The following is a 27,118-nucleotide window of genomic DNA, read 5'->3' as shown; positions in this document are numbered from 1 at the left end:
AGAGCTGGGAGGGCTTGAGACCAGATTTTTAAGGGAGTCTCGGTTTTATTGTTGTCAGAGAAACAGATTATTAATAAAGGAAAATGCTGAGACTTGGGACCTTGCTCTCTTGAGTCATCATCTATGAAGTAAACCAGGAAATGATTTTTGGTCACGAACTATGCTTTGAAGCTAAGCTTGTCTTTGAAACTTTCCAATCAGAGTCTTAACATTAGGGAGAAAACAATTTACAGTCTTTAAAAGACCAGCTGTCCATGGAGAAAGGAGCCTTCTAAACTATAATCTTAAGAATGATATGGTGCTGGTGAAACAGCTCAGCAGGTAAAGGCACATGCCACCAAGCCTGACGACCTAGGTTCAAATCCCCCTAATCCACATCCACATGGTGGAAGGAAAAAATTAACTGAAGCAAGTTATAATAGAATCTATACACATACTCCATGGCACATTCACACACACACACACACACACACACACACACACACACACACACTCGTTCCAGATGCTAATGCCCCATCAGGACATAGTTCTCAACAATTTTTATGATATTTTTCCTCACCCAGCACTACTATGCCACCCATTCACTCACTGTTGCTCTACACATGTTTAGTTAGACAGGCTGAGCTGAGTCAGCTGGCCCAGCTTATTGAGCTACATTCCTCTCAGAGTCCAGATGGTGTGGGCTGGGTTTGAGAACCTAAACATTTTGAACTCTAATTAGGAAGAAATGTACCATAATCTACAATGACAGCGGTGTTTTTAGGTGGCATTGAGGAAGGGCTTGGTCCCACTATCTGCTTTCAATCTTGGTCCCGCCCTTTGATATACTTAAGATTTCATTTTAAAAAAGACCTAAATTTTATCCTCATACAGCAATGAGGATAAATTTACATGATTACACAAGATTCGTGAACCGTGCTAGCACATTCCAATGTTGGCCATGATTCCCCTCTTACGCTCATTGGCTGCAATAGAGAAGATTTACATCGGTCCTCAGGGAGGAGTCTATTTATCCTTGACAAGCCAACCACATCATGAGTGTGCAGCCAAGATCACCTTCTGAAACGCATGCCTATAATAACATACATTGTTATACTGCGCTGGTGAAAATAATGTGAAAAAGTTAAATATGTTAGGGTCACGCTTTCCTCTCTGCAGACCTGGATGCTTTGAAAGAAAATGGTGTTCCAGTTACAAAGGAACAGACATTCACTTGTGGCCACAGACTCGGGATAAAATGGGTGGGTTCAGAGTCAGTGGGAAGAAAAAAAAAAAAAAACAGAAACAAAACAAAACAGAAAAACGCACAGGGAAAGGTTACTGTCACTCTTTAGAGAAAGCAGAAGCATTTTGGGCCACTTGTTAGATTTTAACATTCCTTGTGTTGCTATTGTGAGAGAAAGCGACTTTTGCGTGTCTGTTTTGTATAGCTAGTTTTTTGTCAGGTTAATCAGATTATGCTCAATAGCAGTGATGTCACTTTTATTTCTTCTCAAACATATACTATTTCTATAGCTCTTTTTAAATTTGCTTAGATTAAACTCCATGATAATGTGCACATGTACACATATGCCTTAGCCTTGGGTCTGATCCCCAAAATAGTTCTTGTATTAAGTATAAATTTTTATTATAGAACCATAGTGATAGCATTGCCTTCTCTGATGCAATAGCTAGACCTGTTTCTTTTGCTCCCTATGGTGTCAACTATAAATATTTGGGAATGATGGCAATAGCACCGCATTTTTAGTCTCCTCCTTAGCACACTGCCTTTCTTCATTTCCTTTTGACATAACAAAAATACCTAAAATCAGGTCATTTATAAGAGAAAAACGTTCATTTTGATTCAAAAAAATCTACGGAAAAGTACAAAATGGCCACATTTTTTTGGAAACTCAGCCTGTTCGGTAATGCACAGAAGTCACAGGGACAAGTAGGCTGATATAGGAGGAGCCAGACTAAACAAGATACCTAGCATAGTCCAGCAAGCAGGGGCTGGATCTTCTTTACGCCATAAGGAAATTAATCAGCCTTTTAAAAGACTCTCCCTCCCAGCCCTGCCATCTTCAAACCCCCTCCCATGACTTCAGGAACGGAGCAACTAAAGCCCAAGAAATGCTAAACTCTGCTGTGGCCATCTACATATAATGCAGTCATGCCCAGACAAAGAAAAGTAAGGAATGGAAATGAAAACAATACAGATGAGAAATATTCTATTTGAGAACATGAACAAACACAACTGGACATAAATAACAAAGTGACTAAAAGGCTTGAACTGTGAGATACGCCCAGGAACCATTAGTCCTGTCCATTAGCACCCAATTGGGAAAAATAAGCATCACTCTAGGAAGGGATTTAAGAGAAGAAATCAAAGCCTTTTTTTAAAATGTAAGAACAGAGAACCTATGCATGCATTAAGTTCCACTGAACGGCACAAAACTCAAGAAGACCCACAGCCCCATTGATCTTTATGCTCATAACTTTTTGCAGGGGGAGTGCGGTTTTGCACTTAACAAAAGATGTCATCTAGGCAAGTTAGCTTAGTTTATTTGTTAGTATTTAATGCTTTTGTTTCCCTAGCTTCCCAGGAGTGTGTAACTGGTTCTAAATAAAATGCTTTATTGCAGGGGTTGTAGAGCAACAACTGGAGAAAAACGGTGTTGTTTTGCTACAAACCCAGAGACACAGAATAGCTTGGCACCCACAATTGAGTGATATAAAAAAAAAAAAGAATCCTACATTGAAGCTCCCCAAGTATCATATAAACTGACAGAATTTTGGGGATTGGCCACTACCCTGAAAAATAATGTCCTCTACATCTCTACTGTTGCCACATCCTTATGAGCCCCTCACTGGCCTGGGACTGTGGATTCTGCTTTGAGGCTCCAGGTTGCCAGTTCCTGGAGAACTAGGGAAGGAAAAGGGGAACGAGGGGAGAGGAGGACAGAGAAAGAAAAAGAAGGGCTGAACCTGGTGGCACTCAGAGGAAGGACAGCAGGTTACCAAGAAGAGACTTGCTACCCTATGAGCATATACAGGGGGAGGAAATCCCCCTCAGGAACAGTCATGGGGGGTGGGGAATAAGGGGAAAATGGGAGGGAGGGAAGAATGGGAGGATACAAGGGATGGGATAACCATTGAGATGTAACAAGAATGAATTAATAAAGGAGAAAAAAAATTTAAAAAAAAAAACCAAAAAACAAAATGTTACACTTTCAAGGATAATATTCCTTGCCAATCAATATTCAGGAAATACCATTTGGAATGTTTTTAAGCTTTGTATTGTCTTGTTTTTGATCTTTTAAGTTTAACAATAGCTGGCCTACGAACAAAAAATAGGGGTCACTATAGTAATTCATAAAGTACTACTTTCAAAGACTTAAATTTCCCATTAAAAATAAAAAAAAAGAAAAAGAAAAAGAAGGGCTGTAGAAAAAAAGGAGGAGGTAGAAGAACAGAAAGCAAACAAGAGAAGAAATGGATGGGGGGGAGGAAGAAGGAGAGAGAGAAGGAGGAGGAAAGGAAGGAAGGAAACCAAGAAGGAGTTCCACTGAGCCGAAAGTGTATCCCAATCACTGACACTTAAAGACCCTGAGAGTTTATGATCTAGTCTTTGAAGAGAGATCAAAAGAAAATTAATCAAACTTTTTAGGGTGCAAATTAAAGAATCACATAAATAATTCAATTTCTAAGAATGATTCCTTAGTCTAATAAATCTGGTTATCTCCATCCAAAAGAATTTGTAATAAAAATATTTTAAAGGGCTTTTTTTTCAGTTTATAAAACAATTCAATATGTGTTTTCTTATTGTTATCTAGACACTAAAAAATCAGATATTAATAAAACATTTCATAAGTGTGACACTTTCACTGCTATAATCCGTTTTCCCTGAAGCCCAGCAAATAAAGCTATGTTCCTTAGCCCTCTAAGCCCAGCTTTATGCAGTCACTTGGGCTGAGAATGTTGTTCTCTGAAAAAAAAAAAGTCTTCTTTCGTGCTCCTTTTGATGCCTTGTTCCATCGAAATCCTGTCTCCTCGCTTTCTAGGGAGGACCAATGGGAGTGATGAGCAGGGAGCCCCTCATGCAGAACCTGCACTAAGGCCCTCTTCCAGGAGGTCAGAAGTTGATCCGAATGCCAAAGAGGAGACCAAAGGTCTTCACTCTAAAGAACATATCCTTGGGTAGCAAACCAGCAGCCCTATGCCAAATAGAATGTGGAAAATACATTAAGATGTACACAGAGAACTTAATAAAGGGGAATCCATCAGACTGTTCTGACAGGTGTATTTTTGCCACTCTTGCTGTTGCAGTGAGCCTTGTAGTACCTTTCTACTGTTTATCTTCTCTGTTAGCTAGCCCTTATTCAGTGTGCGCCCCCCCCCAGCCCCGCCCCCGCCCTTCCCCTTATAGATTCTCATGTTTCAGTAAAACGGATGGCGAGATCTTTACTAAGAGCACATCTCTGCAGTCAGGGAACTTACAGTCAGTAAGGCAGACAGATGTTGTGCTATCTGGGCAGCACATACGCACTTTTACAATTACAATCATGATGAAGCACATTTACGAAGTTTTACAAAAGGGGAATTTTTTTATGAAGGAGAAATGTTGGATACTATAAGATCATATGAAAGATAAGCGTGGAGGTGATCAAAAAGAAAACACCCCAAAAGAAGGAGCATAAGATCAGAGTTTGAGCTGACTGGGGGAAAGAAAACAGGGAGATGGCATTCTGGTCAGTGGCCAGAGCTGTTGCCTTCAGCTCTGTGGGCCCCTGCAGGGATCCCCCCCCCCCCCCGGGGCTGCCTTCCAAGTCCTTTTTCCTCTCCTGATCCTATGAGTGACTGTCTCCTCTCAGATCAAATGAACTAGGGATTAATGAGTCAGAACTGAGAGTTTCTATGTACAGGAAGGATGAATGGAGGCAGGGCTCACACAGACAGCACAGGGTTCTGGACGGCACAAGTCAGCGCTCTCAAAACTAGCTTTGTTCTCCCTCTCTCCAGCCTCACTCACAGACTGAGCTAAATTCTCCCAACATTCACATGTCAGGCCGAGCTCACTGAGACAAAGCTTTAATTGGAAACTGTTCTTGCCGAAAAGGAGACGCAAGCCCTAACCTAAGTGACATTTTAAAAATGAGTTTATGAAAGGGCGACGGAAGTCACTGGCATAATTAAATATGAGTTAGATCTGGACCATGTACACTTTCAAGGGGGAAAGCAGGTCTCCCTTTATTTGGCATCTGTGCCTATTGTAAGGATAAAGAGACTGGAAAGACAATTTGTACTCTGTAAAAGAAAAATCAAAAGTGGCAATCATGGTGAGACGAGTATCAAGAGGTGGATGGCAGAGAAAGAGGAAAATGAACTCCTTAGAAAAAGAAGAGATGGGACAGGAGTCCTGGCATCAGGACTATGAATGAGCACCATGGGTGAAGTGGGAAACAGAAATGACCCCAGCCCGTCAACCGGATTTTCTCTGTATTCTATGCTGGAGAGACTACTGTCTTAATTCAGGAGTCAAGCTACGGGAAAATGCCACAGACCGTGTAACTTATAAACAATTTATTCCTTGCCGATCTGGAGACTGTTAGGTCCAAGATCAAAGTGAAAGGCAGTTCAACATCTGGTAAGGAGCCTGCCTTTGCTTATGAGATTATCATCTGGACCCTCCGGAGAGGTCACATGTTATGTAGTCATATGGCGGACGGGTAAAAAGGACCATCCAGGTCTTTTCATGAGGTCACTGATCTGGTTAGCGTGGACTCCACCCTCGTGACTTACTCACCCCCTCAAGATCATCACCACAGCAAAAAGAGGAATCCTATCTCCAGTGAGGAAACTGGTTTGGAGAATTTCGGTGGCTCCTTGGGCTTCCCTTTGTTAATGAGTATTCTAGGCAGCGGCCTCGTCTTGACTTTTCTATTCCCACATCCAGTGTTTTCTCTGAGGAAATGTCTAGGCAGACTATGCAGCTTTGTCTGGCATGGCATGTTTTCACATTTTCTCTATGTCTTGTCATGTTCTGTGACCAAAATCCAACGGTTTTTTTTTCCCACTTAAAAGTATCTCAGTGTGAGGCTAGAGAGATGGCTCGGAGGTTAAAAGCACTGGCTGTTCTTCCAGAGGTCCTGAGTTCAATTCCTGACAACCACATGGTGGCTCACAACCATCTATAATGAGATCTGGTGCCCTCTTCTGGCAGGCAGACACGTATGCAAGCAGGATGTTGTATACATACTAAATAAGTCTTAAAAAAATAAAATTAAAAAAAAAGTGTCTCAGTGCCTTCTTCCAATAACCTAAAAGGAATTCAGGAAAGCAAAGGAGGACAGAGGCATGAGAATGGGGTCATCCCATCCATCCCATGGTGCAATTGGTGGATCCTTGATGGAGCGCTTTCTCAAGAACACCCCACTGTACACCCAAGCAAAGGCCGCTGATATTACCATCCCATTTTATAACATTCAGTACCGTAACTCAAGACATAAAGAACCTTGTCCAGTGATAGGCATCCTAAAGGTCACCAGTTTCCAAACCCTGTATCTGCTTCCACCTCCCACTGTGGACATAGACTGGGTGGGGGTGGGGGTAGCCCTTGGCTCCAGATCTTCTCCCAGCTATGTGATCCTTGTGGAGCTCTGCAAACCCTGACCTTCACATCTTTCCATGGCCAGCTGAAGGTGATGACATTGATGGCCATCACAAATATTCCCTCTAGCAGCAATTAATAACAAGAGCACATCTGTCCCAATCTCCTAGTAAGTGGAGACTTTCATGGGACATGCCTTTTGGGCTAGTGCCCAATTATAAGTGAGTATATACCATGTGAATCTTTCTGCTTCTGGGTTAACTTACTCAGTATGATCATTTCTAGTTCAATCCATTTGTCCAGAAATTTCAGGATTTCCTTGTTTTTAATACCTGAATAGTATTCCATAGTGTAAATGTACCACAGTTTCTTTATCCATTCTTCAACTGAGGGACATTTAGGCTGTTTCCAGGTTCTGGCTATTATGAATAAGGCTGCTATGAACATGGTTGAGCGTATGTCCTTGTTGTGTGGACATTGCACTGGGACTGTACGTAAGACAAATATAAGAGATGGGGAAATAGAAGAACCCAGAGGGTCCTAGAAACCTACAAGAAGAACACTGTGATGGGTGGATTGGGGCCCAGAGGGGTCTGCTCAAACTATTGTACTAACCAAGGACAATACAAGTAGTAAACATCGAACCCCTACTCTGATCTACCCGACGGACAGGACATTCTCCACAGTTGAGTGGAGAGTGAGGACTGACTTTCACACAAACTCTGATGCCCCATATTTGACCACCTCCTCTTGGTGGGGAGCCCTGATGGCACTCAAAGAAAGAACAAGCAGGTTACCAAGATGAGACTTGATAGCCTATGACCATATAGTGGGGGAGGAGGTTCCCCTCAGTCATAGACCTAGGGGAGCGGAATAGGGTGAAAGCAGGAGAGAAAGAGGGAGGAACTGGCAGATACAAATGATGGGATAACAATTGAGTTGTAATTTGAATAAATTAATAAAATAAAATTTTAAAAAAGAAAGAAGAAAGAGCAGCTGGTCTCAGAAGATCTGCCGGAGAGCCTCGATTTCCCACATACAAAACATGTGACATTCAACTTGAACTTGAACTTTAGATATTATCAAGACTCAGTACTCCTTCCCAAAGAGGATTTAGGGAACAAGCCAGCAGATAAAAAGGGATATTTATTTATTTAGTTAGCTTGTTTATTTATGAAGTTGCTTCAAATAGTCAGCGCCCTACAGCGACTCCAGCACCATTGGATGCCCTGGCCTTGCAGCCTCCCTCTATTCACCGCCACCCTTTGAAGCTTGAGAGTATGCTCTTAAAAGCGAATCAGGAAAGCACATATCAATCTGAAGCCAAGGGGGTAAAAAGTGAGTGCTTCTTGCAGGCAAAAGGAAGGGGCTTTGAGCTAAAGTCCACATCTGTGCAGAGTTCCAAGCATCCAGCTGTTGGAAGTTCTGGCAAACACTGTAAGTAAACAGCCCTCGCCCCCATCCACGCAGACATCTTCAGGCTATTTTCACCCTGGAGAAGACTCTTGGCTTCCGAGGTCTTACACTTCTCTGTTTGCTTCTCTGATGCTTGGGGGTGTTTACTGATTTAGGCTTAGTCAATAAAACATTTCTGGGGGACACTGGTGCCAAACTGAAGAGAGAAAGTGAAACTCGGGCTTAGCTTTGCCTGCGTTAGTTTTGAAGTGCTCGAAAGTTTACAATCCCCCTAACCACAGATCAATACTCCAGAGCAGCATGACTCGGAAACCTTGGGAGCAAACAGAAGCAGCCCTCTGACCTCCCCTGAATGACAGGATTGTCTGTGAGGCTGCTCCTGCTGAGCCCAGGGTGAAGATGTCTCCTTTGATTTGCTGTAAGATTCTAACGGAGGAGAAAGAACATCTGAGCCAACGCTGCTCCTTGTAGAGTTCTTTGTAGTGGGATAGATTCTGTGCTCGGTTTATATTTCCTTAAGAGTGCTGATTTATTTACTGTCCATTTTATGATTAAACAAATGTGCCACTCCACGTGGCTGTGGGGATAATGCGGGACAGGGACATAAGCATCTGTAGGAGAAAGGATGTATTTTTGTTAATAGCAGTTCCAGGAATAGAATGTATGCTTTCATAAGTGCCGTGCGATGTCAACATGCATTTCTTTCCACCAGTATTTTAAATTGGATTGTGGTTTGTGACTTTGGAATTGTAGAGGAGGGCATTTTATTTAGAACAAATTTTCTGCCATAAGGTTTTACAGCTAGCTTCTTCAAGAATCCAGTGTCTTTTTTTTTTCTTTTTCTTTCTTTCTTTCTTTTTTTTTTTTTTTTTTTTTTTTTTTTTTTTTTTTTTTTAGGTTCCTCGTCATAGTTCAATGGTTATGTGGGATTTGTGTCCCAAGATCTCACTGCCTGCCCAATCATCAGATTGTATCTCCCAATGTGTTTTCATTTACGTTTCCAAGGTCCCACACCCTGCTTAAAGTGTGTGTTCCAGACTCCCTGGAATGTTCCCAAATCCACAAGAATAAGCACTCTTCATGCTAGCTGATAAAATCTGTCTTCCTTTTTCCCTTTGTGTAATTTGGGTTCACATGACGGCATCTGACGGTGATGGTGGCGGTGGAGATGGTGGTGGTGGTGGTGGTGGTCTCATTCTTAGTAATTGTCAGCAGACACTTAAGAGACTATAAAAGTTAATAAGATCTAAAAGTTATCAAGAATTCCTAACAGTCCAGTTCACATTCAGCCCTCTAGTGAACACCCCATTTTCACTTTGAGGTGATATCTAGGCCCTCACCTTCACCTAAGTAGATGTCATCTGCCCACTGCACTGACAGTAGGAGGCAACAAATGTCAACCCTGCTGGGACAGGTGTGTGTGTGTGGGTCCTAACGCAGCACAGGTGGTAGCTAACAACCCTGGATGCTTACTGTCTAACACACTGTGCTGTGTTGCACCATCAGACAGAGAGAAGCAAATTTAGAAGGTAAATGGAGATAATTTTAGGGGAAATGTTACTGAGCATTCAGAGTGGATTTGATCGGTTACCTGGCCACTCCATGCCTGCTCTGAGGATAAGCTGCCAAGGAGTACAAGATCAGAAGATGAAAAGCTGGGGACATAAAAACAAACTGGCTTCTGTTTGACTGTGTGCTTATGTAATACCCCTGCACCTCAGTTTCCTCGCTATGATGTATCAGCAGCAGTCAATCAAGTAAGGTTTCTAGTTCATGCTCCAGGTATTTTTTTCCTTCGTTTATATATGAGAAGACTAAAGCTATCCCAGGGTCACATAGGCAGCCGGCCACAGGAATTAGAAAAAAAAATGATCTACTTTCAGTTTTGCTAAACTTCTACACTTTCATCTCTTTGGTTGTATTCTCTTGCATGACTTCCCTTAGTACAGTGGTTCTCAGTCTCCCTAATGCTGTGAGCCTTTAATATAGTTTCTCGTGTTCTGGTGACCTCAACCATAAAATTATTTCATCACTACATCATAACTGCAATTTTGCTAATATTGTGAATTGTAATGTAAATATCTGATATTCAAGATATTGATGAGAAAGCACTGTTGACCTTGATTTCATGCAAACCATCTGAAGGTCTAAAGGGTGAAAAAACTTACCCAGTACTGGCCGGCTCCAGGCTCTGTGTAAACAGTGATAGGATTCAAACAGGTGTTCTAATTCCTCATCCTGCGTGTTTTCATGACCCCATGTTTTGGGGCTGTGCCTGCCCCAAAAGGAAACAGAGAGCCTGCCAGGGCTGCTCCCGGTCTCTATGAAGCAGCTTCTCACTGTTCCTGGCACAGAGCTTCATTTACAATCGCAGGTGCCTGTGGTTCCCTGTCAGCAAATCACACAGAACATTCAGTTGCACATAAGAGGTCACCAGTCTGGAGCACTGAGAGTGGTATGGAAGAGTGGGGAAGGGGATGGAAGGACCCAGAGGGTTCAGGAGCCTCACAAGGAGACCATCAAAGCCGGCGGATCTGGACCCATGGGGGCCTTGCACGAACTGTTGTACCAACCAAGGACAATGAATGCAGTAAACCTAGACCCCCTGTTCAGACCTAGCCAATGGACAGCCCATTCTCCATGGTTGTGGGGAGAGTGGGAACTGTCTCCGACATGAACTCTGGTGCTCCCGATTTGATCACTTCCCCTTGGAGGGGAGGCCAAGGGGGCACACAGAGAAAGGGGAAGCAGGCTATCTGATGAGAGCTGAGAGCTGATGTGCTATGGTCATATGGTGGGGGAGGAGGCCCCCTTCTGTCGGAGGTCTAGAAGAGGGGAATAGGGTGGAAGAGGGAGGGAGGATGGGAAGGGGAAGATACAAGTAAAGGGATAACATTCAGGATATAACCTGAATAAATTATAATAAATTGAAAAAAAAGAAAAGAGTTCACCAGTCACTGTGCTCAACCAGCCTGTATGAAGGTTGAGTGTCAAGCCTGACCTTTACCTGAGGAAAGCAGAGCTCTGTTGAGAACAAAAGGTGGGCCATTTTCTCCCCTCACAAATTTGTGTTATGTCATTTGGCCAGAGTCAATAGTAAGTCAGGGCTATGGAATAGTAAGTATGCAAGTATGGAGTAGTAATACTAAGTCTTGTTTATGTCCAGTGAAGCTCCTCCTCTTTTGGCCTGTGTCCCCTTCTAAGCCATGTGACCATCTAACTTTGTCACCAGTTCCTTTTACTGCATCAGGCTTCAGTGAATAGCAGAACAGAAGATTGTTCTCATCTAGCTTTATATATATATATATATATATATATTACTAATAAGTGAAATTTAAAAAATCAGTTAAGGGGCTATAGTGATGGTTCAGTAGTTAAGAGAACTGGCTACTCCTCAAAGGATCCTAGTTCAATCTCCACCACCCAACGTGGCAGCTCATAACTATCTGTAACTCCAGTCCCAGGGAATCTGATGCCTTCTTCTGGATTCTGCAGGCACACTGTGCACATGCTGCACAGACATGCAGTCAAAACACTCCTACACGCAAAATAAAATAAGTAAATCATTTCAAAATCAGTTAATAGACTTTACCAACAAACAAAAAGGCACTTATAATATTTATATTGTGAGAAATTTATTTTAAAATCTTCTGTCTACTTAATGTGTTGAGGAAAATGTATTCAAGCTGATGTCTCTGCTGACTATTACAGCACAAGCATATGAAAACCAAAATGGAGCAAGGCCAAACACATGCATGCAAGCTGGGAACTTCATGTCTGCGACAGGGGTCATGGAAACAGAGGGGAACAGGAACCATGGAACAATGTCAGGAAATGAAAGGAAATAGCTCTCTCCCCATCACCTTTCAACTTCAAGACTCCAAGCACATCACTTAGCTCTAAAGCTTCTGTCACAGACGGAATCAGCTTAGCCCAGGGTTCCACATGATATGTGCCTAGCAAGACCTCCTGGGTGCTTCAGCCCTGCTCCTACTTGGCCCATCAGCATTTAATGAACACCCAACACGTGCCAACCATTACTCTAGAGCGATGGTCCTCAAGATTCCTGATGCTGTGACCCTTGAATTACAGTTCCCCATGTGGTGGTGGTGGTGACCCCAACCATGAGATTATTCTCATTGCTACTTCATAACCACAATTTTGCTACTGTTATGATTTTTTTTTGGATTTTTTGAGACAGGGTTTCTCTGTGTAGCCTTGGCTGTCCTGGACTTTCTTTGTAGACCAGGCTGGCCTCAAACTCACAGCGATCTGCCTGCCTCTGCCTCCCAAGTACTGGGATTAAAGGCATGTACCACCATGCCCAGTACCTGTTATGAATTATTATGAAATTATCTGTGTTTTCTGATGGTCTTAGGCAACTCCTTTAAAAGGGTTGCCTGACCCCAAAGGGGTCACAACCCACAGGTTGAAAACCACTGCTCTAGATACAGCCATAAGCAAGAAGGAAAGTACACGTTCTCACACAGATCTCTGCTTTAAAGGAAACTACAAACAAAAGAACCGCAGACCCAAGTGTCCTTTTCACAGACTAAGTGAAGAAAAAAAAATAAGTTAATGGACAGAAGGAAGAGCAGGTGACAAGAAAGGGACACTTCTTGGGAACTCATCATTGCTGATGAAGAGGCATTTAGCACAGACTTGGGCCATAAGGAAATACACAGCTAAATCCGGAAGCCACAGAAACTGTTTAAAATTAGTTTATTATCATGTGCATATTCATGTGTGTATGGGTACACATATGTGCATGCTTGAAAGGCAAAGGACCACCTCAGATCTTCCACAGCCTTTGTCCACCTTTTTTATTTTTTGGCCAGGGTCTCCCATTAGCATAGAGCTTGTCAAGCGTGCTAGGCTGGCTAAGGAATATGCCTGCCTCTCCACTACTGGTCTGCAAGTGTGCACCTCCATGCTCGGGAATTTCACTCAGATTCTGGGGACTGAACTCAGCCAGGTCTTCTCTCTTTTTAGACAAGTACTTTACTAACTGAACTTTATCTCCAGCCCCAGTGAAATACTTTTCAGACTTGATTTATCTATCACCCATGAGCTGCAGAACCGTGATAAATCTACAGGATTTTTCTTTTTAGCCTTGAAGCACTGTTTTGGAGTTTACTTTTTGTTTCTTAGTATAGTGCTAGGAGTAAGTATGTGAAAAGAACATTTGCTTCCGTATTCTATTTTCTGGGTTTTTAAATAACGTTCTCCCTCATCAGAGCTACATTAGGGGGTCCTAGATGAAGATGAGATAACCATTTCTCTTTCAAAAGCTTTAATCATTGCCATTTCTAGGGACTAAGTCATTAGAGAAGGCAGAGCCAGGATATGGCAGACTATGGAGTGGATTATATGGCTTCATGGTCACTTCCTGTGTGGCTTCAAGTCTGAAATCATACAAGTGTTTATGGATCCAACGTGCAGCATTGCCGGCAGACAGCCAACCCAATTCTTCTGGCCAGGAGTCATGTGTACAACTTTTAAATACAATTGGTCTGGGATATGTCCTCACAGGTCTGAGACAGAACCTACCCAAAGAGGGGGTCCCCTCGCAGAAAGCCTGCCCAAGAGGAGTCTTTGTCCTTCAGTTACCCAAACAACTGTAGCCAGAGTAGGCTTAGCTGTAAGGATCCAGACTATTGTTTCATTGCTGCATTTTGCCTTTGTTTCCAGACTATAAATCTGAATTATGGATCCACAGCCGAGATGCACGGGTTGATTACCGAGGCTGGATTTCGTTTTCTAATTTGGACTGCACGTTACAACAAGTGCGATTCTTGCCAAATTGCGAAACATATTTTAAATATTTTTGTTCTGGGGACAAGTTTCAAAGCTAAGACTTAGGGAAAGAAAAGTATGAGGGAAGAGGACGAGATTGGGAAGCTGTAGTCCGTTAGGCCACAGTACAGTAGACTACACACGTAGGACACTTTGGCAGATTCGGCATGAGATGGATGCTGAGCTGCGAAAGGGTGAGAAAGAATTTGGTACTGCCATAAAACAGTGTTTACAAATATCCTCAGCCGTGTATCCTGGGTCTTAGCTCTTTCCTATGACTTTGGGGGATGGAAGACAGTGATTGTACCATGAAGCTTATTTGAATGGAGTCATGAGAAAGTTTACCAGCTTGTGAGATAGTGAGTAAACAGAACTCCAGTGTGACCTCTGACCTCCACCCTGTACAGCTCAGTAACTTTTCGCTCTGCCTCAGACAAACAGAGGGTGCTTTCATTTTCTTCACATGAATTACACATCTATTTACATGAAACAAGAATTTACTGCAAAAAAAAATTAAAAAATAATCATTTACTGCAACTTTTTTCAGTCTTGATATGGTCTCCAGAGGGAAAGGGCTGAGGAAATGTCTTCCTTGGAGGTCTATTAAAACCACATTGGTTATCATATATGTCTGCTATGGCTTCAGTGTGGTCCTTCCCCAAGGTAAAAAACAGACAAAGCGGTCCCTCCAGATCCTTCCTCACTCTCCAAAGGTCACATCTGTATCCATGCAAAGCAAAATGGTTGGCCATGTGGAGTCCAATGCCTGCTCACTCACACTCCCTCTGTCTCAGATAGTCTGGAAGGATGACGGTCTCTTAGACCATGACTCTGGGGACCATCTTTCAACAACCAGGAAGAGACCCCCACTTTGCCCCAGTCTGTGCCCAACAAAATAAGCACCATTCCCTCAGAGTCTCTTGTTAAAGTTCCAATATTTTGGAGACATAAATCCAGATCCCCCCCCCAAAAAAAAAACTGGCATGGATGTAGTACTAAGTTAGGAAACTGGAATTCTTTTAAATTTCTATTATGTGGGTCAGGGGGTATCAGTTAGCATCGTACTTCCTATAAGTATCACAAACCCAGTTGCTTTAGCAACTAGCACTTTATCTCATCATATAACAAGAAGCTCAAATGTAGGTGGTCCAAGGGTGGTGCAGCTGCTTAGGATGCCCTCAGGAAATCCATCCTCTTGCAAATTCTTGCCCCATCAATGTCAGCATGTGGCTTCCATTGTCACAATGGCAATCAGTTGTTGTACCTCTAGTGTTGAGTTGAAAAAAAGTCAAAGTTACTTCTTTGTTTAACGTTGCCTTTTAATTTAGCATGGGAAACTCTTTTTCGGAACACAAACGTGCAAATTGTCAACCCAACAATGAATGGAATATGGCTACCTCCAGCTACACAATGATTTGGAAGCCTGTGTGTTTTGCATTATAGTCTTTGATATAGGGGGGAGGCAAGTGAAATATGCTTTGAAATGGGTTTAGAATAAGTACTTATTAAGACACATTATAAATTCCTACTTTCAAAAATAGTAAATTTGAAATTTGACACAAAAATGAGACATTATGTCAATATTTACTTTCTGTGTCTATTATAACTTTTGACAATTCTCCCAAGCATGAAAATAGTTTTAGGATAAGCAATAAAGGCAGACAGGGTAGGAATTTTACCTGGAGTAGATAATAGCGGAAGGTCTGGGGTGTCAGGTCAAGCTCTGAACCCCAGCTCACTAGATATGGGGTGCTTCTGGACCTCAAATTTTATGTTTTATTTGAAAGGTCTGAGTCTGTAGCTCATCTGGCAGTGTTTGCCCAGAACAAAGAGGCCATGGGCTCCAGGCCCAAGCTGCACAAACCAGAGTGATGGTTCACACTGTAATTTCAGCAATCCAGAGTATCCTAAGGTCAGGGTCATCCTTAGGAACCAAGGGAGTTGAGGCCAACCTAGACTAAATGAGACCTTGTCTGAAAACAATAAAATGAAGTAAAAAGTTGAAAGAAAGGATTAAAAGAGAATCAAATAAGTTATAATTGTCATAAACCACAGAAGCACATAGTAGGCATTCAGAAAATAGGAAGTTTCTTCCCCCGCCCCCCCACTTTGCATCTTTTATTCTGCAAGTCTGGAAGCCTTTGGGAAACCCAACCTGCAGCTAACAGTCAGAGCCTTGACCATACCCAGCCTTTTGTGCTAGTGCCTGCCAAACTCCTTTCATTTTGGGGCATCATCACTCTCTATCTTAGCAAACCAGACAAAAATGCCTAAGCAATTTTGTTTTTCCAAGAGGCATCACACACTTCAAAGTGCCATCTGCCTGTGACTTGTTACAAAACAGAGTTAACAGAGCCATTTGGTGACATTTTAAAAAGTGACTTCAATGTTTGTTACCAAGGGATCTAATTCCACGCATTTGTGCAATTTGTTCCATGTTGTTGGGATGTGAAATACAGCCTCCACAAAGGCACTGGGCTATTGCAACGTGTTGTCCACATCCCAAGCCATGAAGCCAAGCTTTCATTTGGGTTTCTCTCCATTTTAATTATCTCCCCTGTCCCTCAGACAGTTTTCAGTCTAAGATGGATGCTGAAAGCTTATCACCTCCTGTCATGACTGCAGAGTCTAAAAGAGAAACAAATAAACAAGCCAAAACAACAAAAAAAGAGCCCACAGATTTGCATACATGCTCAAAACTCTACCATTAGCTAAAGTATCATTTCTACAAGATGGCGGAGGTGAGAGCATTTGAGCATACCGTTCAAAGTCAGGAGGCATTCTTATGAACTCTGCCTCTAGTGAGTTACCATTTGGCCTCACTGTGTCCTTTCTTATCTACAACAAAGAACGAACCTTATGAGTCTCACACATCTCTCTTGGTTGACACGAAAGGTACTGATGTAATATGCCCATATGTAATTACTGACATAAACGCCCACATACAAAGCAAGGCATGATTCATTCAAACTCATGTTGGTACTTCCTATCTACAGGAACAGAGTGTGCTCCAAGCTGTCCCTCATAATTAACCCCATGCTCCTCTCATACTCTCCTCTGATTTGTCCTCTTATTTTTATGGACAAGCTTCCTTACAGGAGGTCATTTTTCATCTTTCACTCTTCTCCTCTCATCCCTTGATCTAGCCTTGCTCGCTCCTTCCTCGATTACTGTTGAGTCTCTGTCCAGACAAAGCAGCCAGCTGTCTGTGAGCTGACCACCTTCTCCTAGCCTACAAGCCGACAAATTCCTTGTCTTGTGTTTATTAGGAGAAAATAAGTTATTAATACCTCCCACATGACCAAAGAGACCAAATCCCTGTCTTGTGGAGGAAGGGTTACATTCCTCTTGCCTCACAAGAAACACCAGCAACCCAATGGAACAACCTCTTGGTGTAGGTGCTCGACCTACCTGTGAGCATCAAGTCCAAGGTAACATTAACGGTGCAGAGGCAAACCATGGTCCCTAGTGTGTCTCCTGAGATACAGCATCCACAGAAATGATGGAAAACCCTGCCTCCCAAATCTGATCTTCATAGGCCAGAGTTGCGGACTGTAGGGCAGAGGTGTGGAGAACACTGATATCCCCGGCTCAGTCACGTGCCTCCTTGCACGCAGAAGCTCGAGCCACTACTGAAAGGCTTTCCTGAAAGTATCACTTGCACTGCCTGACTGAACAACTGTCTGCATAAGTCCTCAAAGCCAGTCACTAGAGGACAACATAAATATTTACTCAGAGCCTAGGCACCCTGCATCCCTTACGCTTCTCACTTTCAAGACTATCTCTAACTTCTAGTTTGCCTTAGCTGGACCATTCTATCCAGCAAGGAAATCTGGAAACTATTTAAAGCTTTATGCTTTCAAATTGTTATCATTTGGAAATAGTCATTATGGCATACGCCACTGGAAGGTGAAAGTGAAAATCATTTCCAAATCATACTACTTTGAAGGCAGAAATTGTTGAGCAGGTGCATCTGGACGCTGTCTGGTGGCCAGCTCTGGAGCATCTTTAGAAAGATGTGTTGTTTCCTTGACCCCTGGCTATGCTTGGAGGCTGCTTTGAACATGCCAAGCCCATGCTTTTTGGAAAGATAGGTGTGTGCAGTGGCTAGAGATGGCCAAAGGAGCCAAGTCAGGATTACTTCAGGATGGAAGACACCTGAACATTTCTATTAGCTGAAAACAATCACCCAGGAGTAGAATTTGAAGAGATCAGAGAATGATGGAAGATGGGTGTTCCAGGTGATCTGGGAGAGCCCCCATCCCCCACCCCACCCCTCTCCGACCCTCCACAAAAGTGAAGAGCAATAGAGAATGGGAGAAAATATTATGTGAAATTTCTGGCCTTGGCATGCATACCTATGAGTGTACATACACATGCATGCACTCACACATGCAAAGTGAGTTGAAACAGAGCCCTGGAAAGAGAGAGGGAGGGAGAGTTTGATGTTGAATACCCAGATTCTGCCTGATACCTGTGTCCCCTGCCCATGAGAAAAGCAACAAAGAATAAAGTATAGCTGCAAGTGACGGGGGCTATAGAGAAGGCGTGTTTGCCTCAGGATCATTGCTTGAGGTTAGGACAGTGAGCTGGTCCAGTGTGCACTGGGAGAACCATCTGGGGTGGGCCACGGAGTCTGCACTAGAAGAGAAGATTGCGACCCCACCTCCCTCGAAAGGCTGAGGTTTATAACGAGTGTTTATCTACAAAATACTTCACATAAAAATAGCCCAGGACACCACCCACATGTTTTGTCTCCTAAGGGAAACACATGGGCCTTTCTTAAACTTTAGCTATAACGTCTCTAAACTCATCTGAGTTTTGGAAATAACTTGGCTCCAATGCAGAGACACTCAAGGAAGCCTTCTGTCCACACATACTTTCTTGTGACCCACAGAGCTTGAGGGCCCTGGACCCTTGCCAGGAAGAGGTGTGCGTAGAAAGAAAACTGAGATCTCGAGTTTTTGTACTGCATGCTATAAAAATGGTTTTAGCCGTGCCATGTGGGAGGGAGATAATCTAAAACAGGGCTATTTTTCATGTTCGGCCTTTGAAGATTTTAATAAGCATGAACAGAATCGGGTCGTGGGCTTCAAATGTTTCAGATTTACACTGTCTTCCTTTGATTGTTTGAAACTGTAGGGTTGTTTGGGGAAGCTCCCAGGCAGCTGACAGACAGAACTCAGCAGGTAGTGACCTTCAGTACAGTCTCATTTACTCACCCTATCACCTCTCAGCCAAGCAGGAAGGAAAGAAGCAAAAATGTGGCTAGACTGGAGGCCGGTTCCGCCAGTTTTTTCAAGCCCCCAGGAAAAGGCTCTTGGGCAAACAGTGGTTAGCATTTTTGGGTTTCTTGAACTAATTTGTGTTCTTTCCCTCCTGCCCCCCACCCCCCACCCCTTAATCCTTATGAGCAAGCATAGGACTCTTTGGCTTGCCTTTAAGAAATGCTAGAATATTCCCAGGGGTGAGCCCAGGAAGCACCTGGCCCACCATGTTTGTGGTCCTCTAGGACAGAGCCAGCATAAAGAGCAACAACAAAATCCTTTTCTCCTGGGCCTTAAAGTCCAGTTGAGGAATCTATTAACAAAAACAAAACAAAAACGGCAACAACAAAAAGCACAGAGATGAACAGATCTTGAAGTAGAAAATGGCTAGAGTCCTGTTAGATGGGCTCAGGGAAGGCAAGAGTCCCAGAAAGCTAACGTTGGCAGGCAGCATGGAGCACTCTGCGAGCAGGATCTCTTGGATAGTGCTCTGGGTCCAGGAGTCATGGCCAGAGAGAAGACAACATGGGCTCCGCTTGTGTTTGACTCAGGGACATAAAGATTTCACTGGAAACATGAAATTTGAACATATAGGGGAAAGAAGAGGCAGCATACAGTCACTGGTGTCCATGTAGCTATATGGCATAAGATGAACTGGATGCACACACCAGGAAAACCTATGCAGAAAGAAGACCATGGTGGGAGGGTACCAGGCATGACTGAGGAGTGGTATAGACGGCATGGTCAGAGGTGAAGGATGGGAGAAGGTAAAGGTAGAATAAGAAGCCTCAAGAAGGAAAGAAACTAACATCAGAGCATCCTGTGGCCAATTCTAATCTTGCAGCATTAGTTCCGGGAAGCCATTGGAACCCCAGACAGATTGCTGTCCTTCCAGTGGCTTCTCCTAGGACAGAAGCAGGAAAACCTTATTAGGTCAATAACCTAAGCAGGTGATAATGCAGAAAAAGACAAAAGTGACAGCGGTAGAGATGGTAGGAAATAGAGAGTAGTTGATGTTATAAAAGTGATTTAAAAGTCGCCATAACATATTTGGTATTGGTGGTTTGTTGCGAGGAAAGGGAGCGGGAAGAAAGATAGGAGGGCGCTCATGAAAGAAAAAAAGAAACAGAGACAGACAAACATAGTGAAGACTGAGAGAGAGCTAGGGAGGCTAGTGGGTCCTTTTTATCCAGTGCACACCTAGTGGCAGCAGGTGATGATGACAAAGGTTGCTAGATCCTTAGAAGGAAGGCTAGAGGGAATACCGGTATGCTAAGAGCTGAGATAATGATGTTTAAGGAGAATGAAAAAGATGATTAACACCAGATCTTCAAAGGGGTGGGAGAATCAAAAGGATTGTGAAGGGCTTAGCCTAAGCATCTAAAACATTAGGAAGTATGAGGCACAGGTGGAGGAAGATGGGGTGGCCACACCTTGTATGTGTGAGTTGTGTACCTACAGGAAACCCACTCGGTGACAACTAGTGCATGGGTAGATGTGAGTATGGCATTCAGAAGGGAGGACAGGGCTAGAAATGAATCTTCCTGGCTCTGTGACTGACTGGGGTTACAGAAACAAGAGGTGTGGCGATGGTGAAGTGAAGAGACCTAAAGGCAGAGAAGAGAAAGTTGGAAAAGGTCCTGAGACCTGACAGGTAGCGAGAAGAGTCAAGTCAAAGGACTGAGAACTGACTAGAGTCAGACACAGGCATTCATTGGTGACCTTGTCGTATGACTAGTCCACATAACCAGTCCAGCTGATCAGTTATTGGGGGGCCGAGGGGGGTCGCAACCTGTAGATAAAGAAATGGGCGAGAGAGATGCAGGGCTCAAGCGAACAGTAGCTTGTCAAGAGCCGTTTATTGAAGGTGAGGGCAGGCTTTTTAAAACCTGCTTTAGGGAGGGTGGGGGTGAGCGGGGAGGGTAAATGGAAAAGTACAAAATCTTCTGGGGTTGAGCCCCGGGAACATCTGCAGGGGGAGGGATTTTCCTAGGTGAGGCAAAGCAGGATGTCTCTGTGGTTATCTCAGGATCGGATCGCTCTCTTCTCAGGGCTAAGTCTGATGCCTTGCATGCCTAATGAGTGGCCCAGCAGGATGTTTGCTGCAGATGCTGAATGGGTGGGGGTCGGCCACAGGCCGTTTGGTCCCTGGCAGTCGTAGGCAATGCTAATGGATGGTGGGGCAGAAACCAGATGGTGTAAAGTTAAGAGAACATGGAAGAATGAAATCAAATAGTGGGCAAAGGTCATTTATTCAAGGATTTTTTACTATACACTGAAACAACTGAATTAAATTCTAAAGAAGAAATGATAGCATGTACATATATAAAGGAAAATATATACAACATGCTATTACATGTATCATTTATGCATTACTCCTAAATATATTACTACATATGCACACATTACTACATGTGTAATTTACTTTATACATAAATATATATGTGTATAAATACTTTATACATAAATTACATACATAGTACATTACTATCTACATCATTATATCTACACATACACTGTAATGATCATCTCAAGAAGAGAAAACTTGTGGGGGAGAAGAAAATCTTCAGCTTTAATATATAAAGATATTAGCTGTTGGAAAGGAAAAGTTCAGAGGTATGATCACGTGACTGTAAACCTGAAGCTGAATGGAAGACAGATGATTAGAAGAAAATCTTGGAACTTTGAAAACAGGACACATGGAAAAGTCTTCCAACCAGACATGGAAAGCCCAACCAACAGTGATATTAGAGAGAATAACAAGAGACAGAGCTAAATTCCACAGGTAATGAGAGTGGCAGGGATCCGTGGATAACTTCCGTCAGGAAGTCATGTCATGAAGGACATGAGGATCAACACTGGACAACTGATGATCTGAAAACGACAAGAAAGGGAAAGGTTACCTACCTGATGGCATGAAGAGGGATGTGAATTAAAAGGCCACCATCTGAGTGGGCTGCAGAAGCCCGGGATGCCTCCTGAGGAAAGACAGCCAGACTCTGGACAAAACCAGGAGGCAGATGTTCAGAGACCCACGGCAAACAGTTTGATTCTGTGAACACTGGACCTGGTTAGATCTGAAATTGAGAGAGGACCTCCAGGAAGGAAGACTGACTGGGATTATAGGGCAGAATCTGGTGCTGAAGATAATAGGTAGAATTTTCCTTTTATTGTGGAAGCCAGGCCCCAGCTCTGTTGTTAATTCTTTTCAACTGATTGAATGTTAAATTTTTTTTGCAAAGTCAACAGATCATGGAATGTAATCACATGAATAAGATATCTTCCCAGTAAAACTGAGACGAAGGCTAGATGAATGGCTGGGGACTGAAACCTAGCAAACTGAGTCTATAAAACAAACTATGACATCAGTGATTTCTGTAAACCCCTTAGATCCTCCCCTGGGGACTTTCTTCACACACAGGGAAGAGTCTATGACACATCAGGGGAGAAGGGAGAGGAATTCCACCTTACAGTGGGGAGAGATTAAATCTGCATGTCTACGTAGTGAGCATTCTTAGAAAACAATAGAACAAACAGCACTAAAAATAAAATATGACTTGCTTTAGCATGGATCCATGTGACTTAGAGCTGCTTTCACGGGGAAATAGAGCAAGTTGGGCAGATCTCCAGAGGAAAGCCATTCTAAATTTTCCTGGGCATCTCAAGAAAAAAATTATTTGTCCAGCATGTCAGTATATCAAAGTCCCCTCACCAATTTTCCACTGAAATTATGATTAAGGAGTTGGCAATCATTTGTGAACACATAACCAATGACCAGCACTTTCTTAAAATAGGGAGACAAATAGCTTATAACTATGACCCCCCCCCCCAGGGATGTACCTGGGAAATCCTTCAGTTAGCATCTTTATGTTGAAAGAAGTAAAGCACTCAACTCAAAATTCCTCAGAGCAAGACCAAAGCAGTACCTGTTAGTGGGTAGGACTGTAGGGTGAGTGGGTCTAACTGCAGGCTCTGATGAACCTAAGCACTCTATAAAGGCTCCAAATACCATCTCTCTACAACTCTTGGTCTGCCTGTCTCTGGGTGGCATCGTTATTACCCAGGTCTCTCTCAGCGGTAAGAGAAGTAGGGATTACCTATAGTTCCAGATCTATAACCATATAGTTCAGCCACCTCACTTGAGATGGCCACTGGCTCCTAGGCTTGAGTGGAACCCCAGAGCTGAGCCTCAGAGGACTGTCACACTTGACCTCCTGAATTCTTTGGTGTCACCCAAGAATGGAGTAGCTTGGAGTTGCCAGAGATGAGACACTAATGGAACTTACGCTCTAAAGAAAGGTGAAAGGAAAGTCACTAGGGCAGGCTCTCCTAAGTGGGTGTGCAAGGTATTGACAAAAGTTGGTACCTTTTGCCCAGAAGCAACCACAAAGACCAAAGAATGGCAAAAAAAAAATTTTATGGAGCTCCCCCCATCCTAACTGTCTATTCTCCATCTCTGAGGGGATATAGTAATTTTTTATCATGTCTCACAGCCTCACACATTATTTACGATCAAACTAGATAACATATGTAAATATGTCTATTGAACAATAATGGTGATACACACATGCACATGCACACAAGCCTTTGTGAATAAGCTGGGATGCTAGTTTGAGCTGAAAGAGGGCGGGATGAGAAGAAGGCAATTGATACCACCTGTAAGGAGAATTTTTTTCTGTTTTGCTAATGTTGCCAGTGCCTGTGACCTAGGCACTTCTGGCCCTAAGAAGTCCTGTGGAAATTCTGAGGACCAGTGGTCTTGAGAATATCACTCTAGCTAACCTCCTTCCTATGTGATCTGAAGAAAGGCTGCTCTCCTCTCCCAGCCTATTTCTTCACATTTAAAAGATGGCAAACATGGTCGCTCTATGTGGGAGCCTGCGATGAGCTGAGGACATGAGAGAATTGCCAAAAAGTCAGACAATACATTCATGCAGTGCATGCCTATTGAGTGCCTACCATGTGCAGAGACTTTCCTAGACATGGGGACATAACATTGAGAGAGACAGAAACTCTACTGTGTGAATCATTCCCTCAGCTGAGGTGAGAGTCAGTTAGCAGCCATGCCCAACATCGGAGTTCTTCACTAGGGGAAATGTGGAGCAGGACAAATGGACTGGTGGAGCCAAGACTGGAGGGCTCATTTCATATGGAATGCCAGGGAAGGGCTTGCTAGCATATCCTCGGTGCTCTGGAGGTGAGAAAGCTAGCGTGAGAGGTGAGAGGCCATAAGCTTTGCAGCCAGAGGGAACACGTCATGACAGGAACGTTTGGGGAAAGCAAGTAAATTCAGATTTGCTCAAGCTGATGCAGCTGAGTCAGACAAGAACCCAAGGCCACAGAATACAGCTTGGAAAAGGAAGAACTAAACTGACATATTGCAGATAATCAAACCAGGCACTGTGGCACACACCCGTGATGCTACACCCTCTGCAGACTTAGGAGCTCAAGATGAGCTTGGGCAACACAGCAGTTCCCTGCTCAAAATGAATTGATGAATTCTTTAAATTAAAGGCCACCTAACTATTCACTGGGTGGAAATGCCTGGATAAACGAGCCCACTTGTACTAAGGAATCAGGGCAGAGGTGGCCAGCCAGTTTATGTGACTTAGTCCAGACATGTTATGAGAAACAGGTATGTGAGGATGCCATCTTAAAAATGAACTTATCCCAATGTGTGTATATGCTTGTGCAGAGTGAAATAATGCGGAAGAGTGCGCACACGAGGCTGTTGGAGGATGGTCTGATATAATTTGATGCTAATTAATAAAAAGCCGTCACACGTGGTCAGGGCAAATGAGATAGGCATGGCTAAGGTTCTCTGGTATGGGGAGACAGAATCCTGGGATAAAGAGAGACCCTGAGGAGAGGAGGAGGAGAAGGTGGCCATAGGTTAGATGGAAGAGAAGCACATGGCTGGCGTGGATGGAGACTTGGTCCAGATAAGGATAGTTAACAAGTATTTGGGATTATGGATGGGAGATACCATGATAGAAATTATTAGAACTAGAGGCCATGGGATTGGGACAGGTATCCCATACCTGCCCCACTATGGGAAGTAGTTTAGAGGATTAATATCTGCCCTGCCCCAGGTTAACTAAGACGGTTTTAAAATATAACAGGTGTCTGTGTCTTGATTGATTGCTAGTGGAAAATACTGCCATAATAATAATTTTAGGCCTAATAATAAACAATTACTAGACAATACTGGTAAAAAAAAATAATAACAACACAAGGCAACTAATGGAGGGAATCTAAAGAATAGGGTTTAAAGAATGACATTTCACCCAGGGACATTTGACTTTCATGAGAAATATGTTCTATTACTTTCAAAAGTATAAAACTGGACCCAAGTGGACACTGTCCACTCTTCATATCTGGGGATCATAGTAGAGAGGATGAGAATCCCAAAGGATCTTGACTTCTTAATTCTGGCACTGGAACCTTCTAACCAGAGTCATCAGCCCAGGTGCCTTAGGGAGGGCATCGCTGACCCACAAGATTCCAGTTACTAATAGCAAGATGGAGTCCTCATGGGTTTTTACAGGACTGGAGCTGAGATGTCTCTGAACACTCTCCGGAGATTTTAGTGTGTGGATTGATCACCGCCACTGCTTAGGTGCTGTTCGCTTGAGATGCTCTCATGGCCAGGAGCAGGGGGCACCTGGTGCCATACTGAAACACACACTGTCTTGATGAGGGGACAGGGCCAAGAGAGCAGGAGGATGTGGGAGAGCTTTTATTTCAAAACATGGAGCCAAGCCAGGAAAATGGTCCGGTAGCTAGAATAACTGCAGCAGGCTCAGGGGCACAAGAACAGCCCAGAGATGACGCTGTCTGGCCTTGGGATAACTGAAAACAAGAGGAGTGTTGGCTTACTATGTCAACGTTCAGCAAAAGAGGTGGCTGTGGGTGATCTAAGGGATGGGCTCTGGGTCACTTGATTTGCACAGAAAAAAAATGGTCCTCGGGAAGCCTTTGCTTGTCTCTTATTGCATGTCTAGCCCTGAGTGTGTGTCCTCTCCAGTCAGATCAGCCATATAGAAAATGAGAAAACGCGAATGGGCCCAGGGGAGTGTACTGTACTTATTCCAACTCTGTGGCCTGGTGCCATGAGTGAGTTCCATCCAGGACCTGGGGCTTGCCTTCCCCTTGCGTGTAGTGGGAGAAACAATAACATGCACGTGAAGTCATTGGTATCAGAGGGCACCCTGTGAGGACTCACTGTCAGCTGCTACATTTCAGAAGCAACTCTCACGTTCCTCTCTGGTTAGTTTAAGTGGACTGTCCACTTCTTCTTGCCTTGTATAACTCTAGGCTGAACTGTCCGAAGTATGCCTCGTGTATAGTTACTGAGTGCCTGAGGGAGTGAACTCAGTGTCGCTCTCAGAACTCGAGAGGTACTTTCAGGTAGTATGTACCGAGTGAGGCTCAAGACCAGGCCTTATCCCAGAACTTTCCCCTCCAGTTAGCTCATTTGTTCACACCATTATCCCCATAGGATTAGAATGGCTACCACAACTTTCTTTTTTTTTTTTAAGTAATTTATTCAGATTACATCTCAATTGTTATCTCCTCACTTGTATTCCCCCCCTGCCTCCCCCGCCCTCCCCCCCCCCCCGTTCCTCCCTTCCTCCCTCTTTCATCCTATTCCCCTCCCCTAGGTCTGTGACAGAAAGGGACCTCCTTCCCTACCATATGATCACAGCCTATCAGGTCTCATCCTGGTAGCCTGCTTACCCTTTCTCTGAGTGCCACAAGACCTCCCCACCAAGGGGAAATGGTCAAATAGGGGGCACCAGAGTTCATGTCAGAGTCAGTCCCCGCTCTCCACACAACAGTGGAGAATGTGCTGTCCGTTGGCTAGATCTGGATAGGGGGTCTAGGTTTACTGCATGCATTGTCCTTGGTTGGTACAGAAGTTTGAGCAGCACCCCCTTGGTCCAGATCCTCCAGCCTTGATGGTCTTCTTGTAGGTTTCTAGGGCCCTCTGGATCCTTCTATTTCCCCATTACTACTTTCATCATATTTTTATAGGAGATAAAGTTCA

General features: G+C 43.6%; 1 protein-coding gene across 3 annotated transcripts in view; it reads left to right on the top strand.

Annotated features, from left to right (window-relative positions):
• Positions 1–27,118, top strand: part of C1QTNF7 (C1q and TNF related 7) — a 102,118-nt gene that overhangs the window by 29,869 nt on the left and 45,131 nt on the right. Inside the window, exon 1 of one of the 3 annotated variants that reach the window (XM_084797633.1) lies at positions 7,811–8,026. The exons of the other annotated variants lie outside the window; for them this stretch is intronic. The gene's annotated coding sequence lies outside the window, so the exon portion shown is untranslated. Of the gene's footprint in view, positions 1–7,810; positions 8,027–27,118 lie in introns of those variants that run through there. 3 annotated transcript variants of the gene reach the window in all.

This window comes from Acomys minous (assembly GCF_964271855.1).
Source record: "Acomys minous genome assembly, chromosome: 10".
In the NCBI taxonomy this organism is placed as follows: Eukaryota; Metazoa; Chordata; class Mammalia; order Rodentia; family Muridae; genus Acomys; species Acomys minous.
Note: the sequence above shows the minus strand (reverse complement) of the source record. Positions and strands in the feature narration are given on the sequence as shown.